The following is a 13719-nucleotide window of genomic DNA, read 5'->3' as shown; positions in this document are numbered from 1 at the left end:
TGTCTTTACTTATATCGAAGTGATGGCTGTGAACAGAGGGTGGGGTATGATGCCATGGTTACGCTTGAGTGGAGGCATGGGCATGTGCCGCGACACAGCTTTTGGCGATAACTGGTCTAGACCATCACTCTGTTACAGGTCTGAGCCATTTCACTGACAACAATCTTAGTATTTCTGATAATTTTGGTGGCTGAGGCATAGCCAGGAATCTCCATAACGCAGTGATCGGCACTAGTGTCGTGCAATGTTCGAACATGAGAGGAGATATCAAGATACCACAAACTTCGCCTTAATCCATAGGCATCCCAACAGTACGTGGAAGTAAAGCATGTAAACTAAAATAACCGAGTTCGTTGAAATCCGGTCAGAGGCCTTATGTTGGATTCATGTTTGTCAAGTCTCTATAGAATCTAAGCTCCCTTTGCGTTTGTTCAATCTTTCCCCTTCCTTACATATTATGTTCGGTGTCTTTCTCTAGAGTTCCTCCTCTCCCTGAGCCTTTAAGCTTTATTTGCATAAGGATGTCAGGAACGTATCTTGCGAAGTTACGCACAGTAATGAGTATAGATCATATCTGCACAAACAGCGCTCAACGAGCGCGAGCGATCCTTCGGAGCGGGAAAGCCGTGTTTACCGCTCGCCGGAACGGAGAGGAAGATACGTCAGAATGACATAGACTTGCTGTAGGTAGAGGAGAGGGCAACGACCACTCAGTTATCTAGTGGAGTGCAGTGTGTAGGTCTATTCTCAGTAACTGTTTCACGTTGCTTACCTACTGCTACAGTAAGTATGGAGGAATCTAAAAGACGGAACATAACATTTACCATTTAACGATTTACAGCTCGAACTTATTGATCTTCACTGTGGCCTAAGGGCTAAAGATCGTTTGAATAATAGTACTAGCCTGGTTGAGTTTTACAAGACTAAACATTAGCAATAATATCCACGACTACACAGGCTGGCTGTGAAAATCATTGCTATGTTTGGCTCAACATTTATATTTGTGAGGACCTGTTTTCTATAATCAACTTTAATAAAGGCAGACATCGAACATCTGTAACTGATGTTTCATTACGATCAGTAGGCTACTGTTCCTTTCAGCTGCCAACAGCATAAAACCTCGTTTTGATGTACTGATAAATAAAAATATAACAAAATGATATTGTATATTTAAGTAGCTATAGAATTTCTATTATTTCTGTAAAATAAATATTTATTAATTAATTAATGATAGTCCAAGATAGTCTTGCAAACACTGAACGGGAATTAATTTCATAAACACTCGTAATAGTACTTCCTTTTGTGTATATTTTGTACGAGATCACCCCTTCTTCCAGTCCACCCTTATACAGAGCGCAGCTAATATCTGCATTCCGCTCATGAGCTGTGAGTCGGCTCGGAGAGCGCAAACCTTGTGCAGGCCTGGTGTAGATAATGTTTTTTGTTATTAATATGACTAAACATTCACAAAAATATATGTATAAATAAATCAAACAAAATATATTTAAAAAATGTCATATGTTCAAAGTACCGACTAATATTGTGCAATGTTCAAACTTGAGACAGGAAACCAAGACATTACAAACTTCGTCTTATTTTATATGAAAAACTAAATCGTGAGATACGTGCTAAAGCATGAAGGGACGGGAGTGAAGGACAGCGAGTATTATTATAACAAGGTGGAACAAATACTACAGGCCTTCTTCTGAAGATCGAATGTCGAACTTCGTCATACTCGACTAACTTGAATCGTCGAACATAGTGCCTGTAATGCACGACTCTAATACTTCCATCATCCGTATAGTCACACAAATATTGTTACTTACTGGCTTTTAAGGAACCCGGAGGTTCATTACCGCCCTCACATAAGCCCACCATTGATCCCTATCCTGAGCAAGATTAATCCAGTCTCTATCATCATATCCCATCTCCCTCAAATCCATTTTAATATTATCTTCCCATCTACGTCTCGGCCTCCTTATAGGTCTTTTTCCCTCCGGCCTCCCAACTAACATTCTATATGCATTTCTGGATTTACACAAATATTATTACTGTTATTTACTTGAATATTATGTGAAGAATAGCTACTTTCTGTAGATAATAATAATAATAATAATAATAATAATAATAATAACAATAATAATGATGATTTATTTTAGCTGGCAGAGTTAAGGCCGTAAGGCCTTCTCTTCCACTCAACCAGCAAAAAGTATACATACTGTACATATGTATGAACTTACAAAGAATTCAACAATTTGATTTAGATAAGAGCTACATGTATATAAGAGTTATTTACGAATTAAACAACAAAATACTATGAACTATTAATTAAACACTGAAATACAAACTATGTAGCAGAATTAAGCCAAAACACATAGAATGTTAATATATTTCAAATAATATTAGATAATAGAAAGAGATTATTATGAGACAATTTTGAAAATACAGCACTATCAGGATGCATGTCTAAAGGAAGGAGTAACAATTGGTATAGTAATTGGTAGGTAATTGGTATAGTAACACCTGTCATGTATTTTAAAAACATAATGTGATTTACCTATATGTACGTATATTTCTGTGGATCTTTAATCATACTGTTGTAATAAAAATTACCTGTCCTTACATCAAAATAAAACTTCACAAGATTTGTTCTAAAATCCTTACTCAGCTAAAAGAATGAAACAATGGGAGGGGAGGGTAGGAGGGGCCAGCGAACTTCAAGGCTACAGATCACACAATGTGCAAGTTCGAACAATCTATAACATATCCTTTTCTTCAAAGCAGACTTCGGTTCTTGTCATGCTCGACAAACTTGGACCAAACATAGAGCTTGAAATGCACACTAGTCGGCATCTCTTGACTCCCGAGTCAACCCCTTAGCACACAAGTAGGGTGAAGGAGTATGACATAATCCCTCTCCTCTAAGCCATCACTTGTTCATTCAAAGTTACGCAGTGTTCAAGTAAACACGACAGAATCAGTTGTAAAATCAAAAGAACGAACATCTCATTGCTCGGTTAAAATTCGGTACATGCAGCTTGACTCTTAATGTAATGAGTTAAATAATTTATTAAATGGCGATCGTGTTATGTAAGCATGTGCGGCTTACAGCTGTTTCGGTGCTATTCGACACCATCTTCAAACCTACTAGATCTCAGCGCTATCTCAACTTCGCTGCCTGTTGTGTGGGTGCGTTCATGTGATGAAGAGTTGTGTCAAATAGTGTGTATTCTGAAATTGATCTGTGTGTTGAGAATTTGATCAGGGTGTGTTTTAGTGTGTCTGTATATTTCATATTGTTCTAGTGTGTTGAGTTTTTAGTTTTTGGGTTGTATGTGTAGGATTTCCATGTCTGTATTTATGTTATTGTATGTATGGTTAGCATTAGTTATGCATATGTAGATGTATTGTGTCCTCTGATTATTGCTTTAATGTGTTCTTTGTATCGAGTTTGGAATGATCTGCCTGTCTGTCCAATGTAGAAACTGTCGCAACTATTGCATGTGAGTTTGTATACGCCTGTGTGGTTGTATTTATTTGTTTGTGTTGTTTGTGTGTTGAGATGTCTTTGTAGTGTGTAATGAGTTAGTTACACATTCATCTTAATGTTTAAATTGTGTATAAAATAACAGAAAAAAGAAATCAAATCATACAAAAATGAAAAAGAAATGAACAATCACATACATATACAAAAGCAATTATTACTACTCAACTACAATATAGTTCTTACCAATTTCATAAGGAATAAAAAACTGGGAGCGTACGTTTTTGCAGAAATTTCTATTTCAACTGAGACTGCTATCTGTCTTTGATAATCAAAGAAACTACGAAATAAGAAAACGTGCTGCTACTATCTGACAGAATATTAACTAATTATTTTCACATCCGATCTTATAGGCCTAATAACACATCAAAGTCCAAGTGGCCAATAATTGTAAGGTGACAAATAACTGTATGGTTTACCCTATGATCACACTTTTTAATTAACTTGAACAAATCTGGATATCTGAATAACACACATGCTGGATATAAATTTCAGCTCACAAGCAGTCGTATTATTGTCAAGTCTGAAACCAGGGTAAAGTATCGCTTTTTCCGATTAACATACTGTCCGTCTTTAGATCAGTGCAAGTTATTGGTAAGTATTATTTATGCAACCCATCTTAAAAATTATAATCGATAGAGAATATCTGCCGGATTTTTTAAAAATAAGCTTTACTAAATTAAGTAAGAAAACATACTTTGGTTTCTTAACAAAATGGCTGTTGACTAGCGACATTTGAGCGTCGAATTACGAACATCTTATTCGATGACATTGCATACACTAGAACTGCGACCTTAGTCTTTTGTAGCATCGGTATTTCCCCGTAATTCCCTCATTATAATCTATGTTTATTGCTTCAAAAGCTTTCTCGACGTTCTTCTAAGAATTCGAGGGCGCTATTGAAGATACTATTTACTTTTCTACCTGAAGAAAATAATATTTGAAATACAATGCTGTAAGACATAACATACTAAGAAATGCCAAGGAAAAATTTTGAACGAAGGCATTAGGTTCGTGAATCTGAAAAAGAATGAACATGTTGTTTAGTCAACTGTCCGAAAACAGGTTTGAACCTCATATATGACACCAATAAGGCATCACTCATGAGACAATTACGCCAGTAGAGAATGGGATAGGCCAGTTCCTTTCCCCCTCCATTGCATACATCGCCGACTAGCTACATATTACACTAGTCAGACTTCAGATGCATACAAATAAATTGTTCTTCCTCTAACACATATCGTCAAGTGAGATATACTGCCTGATAATAGATGTACATATCAGCCAGAACCTCAATCAAAGGTGGTGAGGTTTAAACAACTGTCCGAAGATAGGATTCAACCTCATAAGTGATATCTGTATTGCTTAGGTCGATCCATTTATAATTGAAAACAAGGGATTCATTTACGTCTATGAATTCAGTTTTTAAAGTCAGACTTACGAAAATAGTTTAAAATTAAATAAGATCATTCAGATGAACCTGAAGTTATGTATATGCAAATGTTTTATTTTTCTAATAAACATATTTTTGTAGAGACACTGTCTATATAGTTTCATTTATCACATAACGATGTATAAAACATACAATTACATGAAAAGTCATTATAGCCGATTTTAATAAAGTATTACTTTTTTGTTTTTAAGGGTAAATTCTATGGGCCATATTCATAGACATTCTTAGCGCGGGCTTTCGGTAGATGATCAGCGAACTAACGTTTTCGTATTCATAAACCAGTGTTAGCGATATGATATGATATGATATGATATGATATGATATGATATGATATGATATGATATGATATGATATGATATGATATGATATGATATGATATGATATGATATGATATGATATGATATGATATGATATATGATATGATATGAATCCTGTACAAGTAATCAGTCGGTAGCCGGGGCTAGTTTAGCACGCTCGTAGCGCGGGCTAGCGAAATGTCTATGCTTAGCACCCTATAAGTCTTACGTATAATTGTTGAATAAATCCATCAATTCATCCACCCATTTCTTTATCATTCCCCGATGATTCTTAGATACTGAATTTGAATAAAATGCGTCCATCGTTCAGCAGAAACAGCTGTACACAGACACAAGGCATATCAAAAACAGTCTTTTCGGTTAAAGATGTGCAGAAAACGCGTATTTCTGTAGAAATTTATATTTCCTTTTTCGTGCAACACGTCATTTGCTCCTTACACTTAATAAGCCTAATAAGCAGAGACCGGAACTTTGGAGGAATGCCTTTTTAAATGTGTTAAATCTATCTTCATTTTGAAAGTAAATCTGTACGAATATAATTCGTGATTGTAACGTCACAGTTTTATGTTGCCCTTTTCTGCCTTTTTAAATATAAATGCCTAATTTACAAAATAAATGTTTTTTTTATTTGATTATTTACCTATTATTTATTAATTTATTATTAAAAATTGCCTACAGGTATATTTTAATTATTCCTTTAACCGCTACAATGAAAGTGACTTCACGGAATGTATATTATTGTCTTTCAGTCAGTTCATATTCTCTTTGCAACATTGAGTGCTGCCGTGCAAAAATGTATAACAGTAAGCGTTTTAATTATCGATTTGACAAGGTAACAATAAGTGCGGGTCTAACGTTATTTTTCTTTCAGTTTTCATTGCGACGTTGTTGTAGCTAGCAGCAAGATGCCGAAATTCAGTGTTCCTTTAAGCAGTAAATTGCAAAGTTAGGTTAATACTTTTGGATCCGACGTATTTTGTACTGACGGTAAAGTACTTACATGCAAAATATGTGAGCAGTCAGTGAACTACGAAAAGAAATATTTCATATCGCAACATACCAGTACAACCAAACACAAAAATCCACTTTCCAAGGCTACTGGGAAGAAGATTTCTTTGCTTCCAACAGTCGAAAATCTCAATTTGCATTCGACTTATGTAAAGCTTTTCTTGCTGCCGAAATCCCTTTGTTGAAAGTGCAAGGTTTTTGTAATTGCCTTTTATTGCGTATTTTAGCTACTTATGATGCCTATTTGCCTGTCTATTTTAGCTATTTATGATGCCTTTTTGCCTGTCTAATTTAGCTATTTATGATGCCTTTTTGCCTGTCTATTTTAGCTATTTATGATGCCTTTTTGCCTGTCTAATTTAGCTATTTATGATGCCTTTTTGCCTGTCTACTTTAGCTATTTATGATTCCTTTTTGCTTATCTATTTTAGCTATTTATGATGCCCTTTTGCCTGTCTAATTTAGCTATTTATGATGCCTTTTTGCCTATCTATTTTAGCTATTTATGATGCCCTTTTGCCTATCTATTTTAGCTATTTATGATGCCTTTTTGCCTGTCTAATTTAGCTATTTATGATGCCTTTTTGCCTGTCTATTTTAGTTATTTATGATGCCTTTTTGCCTGTCTACTTTAGCTATTTATGATTCCTTTTTGCTTATCTATTTTAGCTATTTATGATGCCCTTTTGCCTATCTATTTTAGCTATTTATGATGCCTTTTTGCCTGTCTATTTTAGCTATTTATGATGCCTTTTTGCCTGTCTAATTTAGCTATTTATGATGCCTTTTTGCCTGTCTACTTTAGCTATTTATGATTCCTTTTTGCTTATCTATTTTAGCTATTTATGATGCCCTTTTGCCTGTCTAATTTAGCTATTTATGATGCCTTTTTGCCTATCTATTTTAGCTATTTATGATGCCCTTTTGCCTATCTATTTTAGCTATTTATGATGCCTTTTTGCCTGTCTAATTTAGCTATTTATGATGCCTTTTTGCCTGTCTATTTTAGTTATTTATGATGCCTTTTTGCCTGTCTACTTTAGCTATTTATGATTCCTTTTTGCTTATCTATTTTAGCTATTTATGATGCCCTTTTGCCTATCTATTTTAGCTATTTATGATGCCTTTTTGCCTGTCTATTTTAGCTATTTATGATGCCTTTTTGCCTATCTATTTTAGCTATTTATGATGCCTTTTTGCCTGTCTATTTTAGCTATTTATGACGCATTTTTGCCTGTCTATTTTAGTTATTTATTATGCCTTTTTGCCTATCTATTTTAGCTATTTATGATGCCTTTTTGCCTGTCTATTTTAGCTATTTATGATGCCCTTTTGCCTATCTATTTTAGCTATTTATGATGCCTTTTTGCCTGTCTATTTTAGCTATTTATGATGCCTTTTTGTCTGTCTATTTTAGCTATTTATGACGCATTTTTGCCTGTCTATTTTAGCTATTTATGATGCATTTTTGCCTGTCTATTTTAGCTATTTACGATGCCTTTTTGCTGCCTATTTTAATGATTCATAATGCCTAAACTTCCGCTCTCTGCTAATAAGGTATTGAAAGACGAGAATGACCAACTCAAAGTTCTGAATAACTTCAGTTATCGGAAGAAAGGTGCGTAGATAGCTACATCCTGTGTTTTCTGTGAAGGAAGGGTTGTACGATGACCTATATGAAGTATCCACATATCCGGGAAGTTTTGTGGGATGTTTGTCCGGTGAGAACCGAGTAACCACACTATCAAGCGTTGCAGAACGTGGAACTAGGATATTATGACTCGAGGTCCATGTTGTATTCAATTCAATTTATTAGACTATTAAAACAAATAATAGGCTTCGTCACATACGATATATTTTAAAAACTAACCTACACAGTACAGTCTCCACTTCAAATGCTAATTTCATACTGCATATTTTATTTTATATTTACTTCTGAATAAGGTTCTGGCTGATATGTAGGTATACGTCTAATACCAGGCAGTACATCTCACTTGACGATATGTGTCAGAGGAAGAACAATTGTTTGTATGCATCTGAAGTCTGATTAGTGTAATATGTAGCTAGTCACCGATGAATGCAATGAAGCGCTAAAGGAAGTGGCCAACCTATCCCATTATCTCCTGGCTTAGTTGTCTCATAAGTGATGCCTTATTGGTACCACTTGAGGTTCAGACCTATCTTCGAACAGCTGACTAAACAACAACATTGAACTATGATGTTAGAAAATAGTACATTATGCAACGAGCCTATAATGGTAGTAATTAAGACGCGACTACGTTTGTTTATGAAACGAGCGCAAGCGAGTTTCATAATTTTCATGCGAGCGTCTTAATTACCATTATAGGCAAGTTTCATATGACTTTTTATGCTCGACCATATTTCTAACTTGAAATTATTCATAAGTATTCATGTTATGGTTATGTAAGTGAGGAGCGGAACTGACCTAAATTGAGGGATGTGTGCAGACGCGAAAGTATTGATTTTTTCCGAGGCACGAATGTCATTGACCTTGATATAATCTAGAGAATAACATGAACATTAGTCTTGATATAACCTGGAAATTGATTTAGAATTGAAAAACGAGATGACAAATTGAATTTATTTGAATATTATTTACAATTAACGCTAATTATTATAGTAACAGAACATAACCTTCTGCGACAGTATTGGATTTCCAGCCTCCGTGACTTTTCGCTAGTTGTCTTTCGATTGCATATCCGAGAATAATCGATACTTGCGCTTTTATAATGCTACAATGGTGATTTCTCATTGGCTGAACAACTGAACTATAATGAATACATGTACTTTAATGAGGTGCATTAAAGGGCTACTACCAGGTGTATAATTACTACATTTCGGCATGGTCGAGCATAAAGTTTATTTCGATATTTCAGCGCAAGTAAGCGTTTTCAACATTCCGCAACGATAAAACGGTTTTGGGATTGTATCTGTTCGTCTATCTGCCTTCGTACAAAGATTTCTCCTACTCTATTCGACTATTAATTATTGTTCATACTCATCAATATTTACAAGTCAACTTATCCGGGAATTATATACATAAAATATAATTAGTAAGAAATTAACTGGGTCTTTATTTGAAAACAAAATCACAAATTGACGATGAACTTTAAAAGTAAAACAAATTTTGTGTGTTTTTTTACACAAGATACAGAGAGAAATTAAACGAAGACGACATGTCCTCAAACTATTTTTTGAAAAAAATAATTATATTTGTCCATTATTATTTCTCGTTTGAGTTGCGAATTTTGTCAAATTCCGCCAAAATTCACAGACCAAATCCACCAGTCTTATTGAAGAGAGTTACATAAACATATTTATGAAGGGTGGGCGAACCATGAGTACAAGTCTAATATAATTTAACATTCACATCTCTTTCAAATTTCCATAGAAAATAGTACAATAACAATATAAATGACTACAAAATATACACAACTATTTTAATGTACAGTAGTAGCAAAAAAAAAAAAAAAACCGGACGGACCCTTGTAGCTGATTTCAGAGCCTTGTTCACTCCAGAGCACGATTGGCTGGTAACTAAGACTTTCGTGGTTCGAATCCTGCCTGGAGAGGAAACTTTTCTTTTGTTCCTTAATCAAATTTATTCCCAATACTTTTCGATTACTGGTAAAATTCATGTTCTGGTAATAATAAGTTAATTAAGTAGTAAAATATCGCTGCAAACGAAAAGTATTGGGAATACATTTCAATAAGGAACGAAAAAAGTTTTCTTCCCAGGCAGGATTCGAACCACGAAAGTCTTAGTTACCAGTCTATCGTGCTCTGGACTGAACAAGGCTCTGAAATCAGCTACAAGGGTCGGTCCGGTTTTTTTGCCACTACTGTACTCTTCCCCAAAGGAAGGATGTCAGTTCATTTTCTTTGTTATAAACTATCGTTTCGAAACTCATAATAGTACGTTATGCAACGAGCCTATAATGGTAGTAATTAAGACGCGAGTATGTTTATGAAACGAGCGCAAGCGAGTTTCATAATTTTCTTACGAGCGTCTTAATTACCATTATAGTCAAGTTTCATACGACTTTTTATGCTCGACCACATTTCCGACTTGAAATTGTTCATAAGTATTCATGTTATTCTTATCTGACTGAGGAGCGGAACTGACCTTGTGCAATACCTCGTAAATTGTGAGATGTGCTCAGACGCGAAAGTATTGATTTTTTTCCCAGAAACAAATATCGACATTGAGCTTGATATAATCTAGAGAGTAAAATAAACATTAATCTTGATATAACCTTGAAATTGAATTAGACATTGAAAAACGAGATGACAAATTGAATTTATTTGAATATTATTTACAATTAACGCTAATTATTATAGTAACAGAACTAGTTCTCTTTCGATTGCATATCCGAGAATAATCGATACTTGAGCTTTCATATTGCTACAATAGTATTTTCTGATTGGTGGAACACCTGAACTTTAATGAATAGGTGTACTTTAATGAGGTCCATTAAAGGGCTGCTACCAGGTGTATAATTACTACATTTCGGCATGGTCGAGCATAAAAGAAAAGAAAATTCACACTTAATAACAATAATAATACTATATACTATATACTATACTTTTTCCTCTAATTATGTTGCAAAAACGTATAATGAAAATTTGTTTGAAAAGGCGACTGGATTATCCAACAAATTTGATCCATTCTGAATTGAATGTTTTTAGAATTGACCAAATTTATAAATACTCTTTAATGAAATTCTATCATAAAAATAGAACGAAATTTGTAGCTCAGCCACATGATCATAATACAAGACGAAATGAAATTCTTAATTTAGTTGAACCTAAATATTTCACATCTGCTGCTTTACTACACAGTACAAATTATGGTCCACGGCTATATAATTCGATAATAAAATTTCATCCAGAATTGACTACTTTAAGCAATGAAATTTTCAGATCCAGAATTAAAAAATTTATATGACAGACTTCCCTGTATTATATTACCATGTATTGTAAAACAAGTTTATTTCTATCCTAAGTGTACTTTTCTATCTTATCTTGGTTACTATATCAACATGACCTGCACTAATTATACTACTAATAATAATTTAATATTAATCCATCAATCTAAACATCGTCTCTTTTTTCACTCAGTTATTATTAGTATTATTATTTACTAATTTTATTAACATCTTTATGTGAGCTTTTTTCTTCAGTATTTTGTGTACAAAGTATGCATATCTATGTAACGGAACTGTCCCCGAACACGAGCTTTGCTCTTTCGGGGTATTTTAATGTAACGTTTTTATGTATAAGTTATTATTAAATAAATGAATAAAAAATATGTCTATAATATGTATTACTGTACTGTATTTACAACACATTAACATTTTTCAAATAAGTTTTGGAACGAGTTCTAACAACACACCAAATAGAGTGAATTTAAATAATGATAACTCAATTACGAGTTAACTTGTGCATAACTATTATATGCTCTGTGTCTCCTATCATACGCAGTGTCTTGTATCTGGGACTTTGAATATTCTTACGGCCCAATATTTCTTTGGGTAACTGTACGTTTCTTGGCTAATGTGTTTGTCAAACTTCAGAATTGCATCACAAAATCTTGATAGGAAACGGAACATCCTGTTTGTGGAGTTGGCAAGAAGTCGGTGGCGAAATACAACAGGGTTAAAAATACACATAATATACTGTATCATGTTCTGCTACTTCATTGTCGACTTTCATGGCAAGCAAGGCCTCCTTTCTAATTTATTCAAAGGATAATTCAAATTGCCGTAATACTTATGAACTTTTAATGTTGGGCATGAAAGTAGCTTCAACAGCGATGTGACAATGTCCAGAGCGATGTTATGTTTAAAGGTACACTCCTAAGCTATCCCTTTTGGATTCAAACGTAGCACTTATCTACAAATGTCTAAAAATGAGGGTTACGATTATTTCTCCCTCTACCTTTCGTATGCCATTTCTTGTTCAAAATGCTGCAATGTCTCAACAAAATCCAGTCCTCAGTATCACTAAGATTAGCCAATTGGCTAGTATACCCATCGATTCATAGAATCATTCTACCTAAGAGCCAACTGGCTAGTCTCTGAAATTGAGACAACTCATCCTGCCTAAGGTTTTTCCGTGGTTTTCCTAAGGCGCTAAGACAAATGTCGGGATGAGCCCTAAAAGAAATGCGCCACGGATCTTCACTCATATTCCTATAACCCCGGTATTTTTCTAAATTTAATTAATAATTACATCTATCCCTGCCTATCTCTTCGTAATTGAGTCAACATAAAGCCAAATGGCTGGTCTCTACTTTGAGACGATTCAACAAGGCTCAAGACATAATCAATCACCTCCTACCTGGAAGCCAAATTGGCTAGTCTCTGATATTGAGACAACTCATCCTGCCTAAGGTTTTTCCGTTTTTTCCTAAGGCGCTAAGACAAATGTCGGGATGAGCCCTAAAAGAAATGGGCTACGGACCTGCACTCATATTTCCATGACCCCGGTATTTTTCTAAATTTAATTAATAATTACATCTATCCCTGCCTATCTCTTCGTAATTGAGTCAACATAAAGCCAAATGGCTGGTCTCTACTTTGAGACGATTCAACAAGGCTCAAGACATAATCAATCACCTCCTACCTGGAAGCCAAATTGGCTATTCTCTTATATTGAGACAACTCATCCTGCCTAAGGTATTCCGTGGTTTTCCTAAGGCGTTAAGACAAATGTCGGGATGAGCCCTGAAAGAAATGGGCCACGGACCTATATGCCCTTCCCCATATTCCCCCTTTTCTAACAAATGACGTAATGCCCTAGCTCAGAAACTATAAATTGCCTATTTATTTTGCGAGGTCACTCATTTAGTCGCAATGCGAAATGACAGGGAACCTTTCAATTTGCAGATTCAGAATTCACGGCGTCTCTCCTGGCGGCCTTCACCTGCCTTCTCATAGAACAACAGACGACAGAGTCTTCTCGACTCCTCCTGCACTGCGAAATGACACAGTTCATTTCAATGTGCAGATTTACACCAGCCATCTCCTCCTCGTCCCGTCCCGTGATCACTTTGATCACATTTCCGTCCCCTCGCGTATGTGGTACCTAAGAGGTTACGTCCATTTTCGGTTTTTTCCCCCTTCAAAATTTTCTAGAAGTCCTTCAGTGGAGCAGCGTAACCCGGAGTGAGACTAGTGGCCAACAGGCTTGGAGCTCACATATTTAGTTTCTTACAGCCCCGAACTCCTTGCAAGGACGCGTTTTGCGTACCTTTTAAATTTGTCCTCCCAATTCTCCTCCTTCAATTCAATTCAATCACTAAGGTTAGCTGCTCAGGTCAGTCTAGCACAGGCACATTCAACGACAGCAAATTCCCAAGAAAGTGAAACTTG

The sequence above is a fragment of the Periplaneta americana genome, chromosome 3 (assembly GCF_040183065.1).
Source record: "Periplaneta americana isolate PAMFEO1 chromosome 3, P.americana_PAMFEO1_priV1, whole genome shotgun sequence".
In the NCBI taxonomy this organism is placed as follows: domain Eukaryota; kingdom Metazoa; phylum Arthropoda; class Insecta; order Blattodea; family Blattidae; genus Periplaneta; species Periplaneta americana.
Note: the sequence above shows the minus strand (reverse complement) of the source record.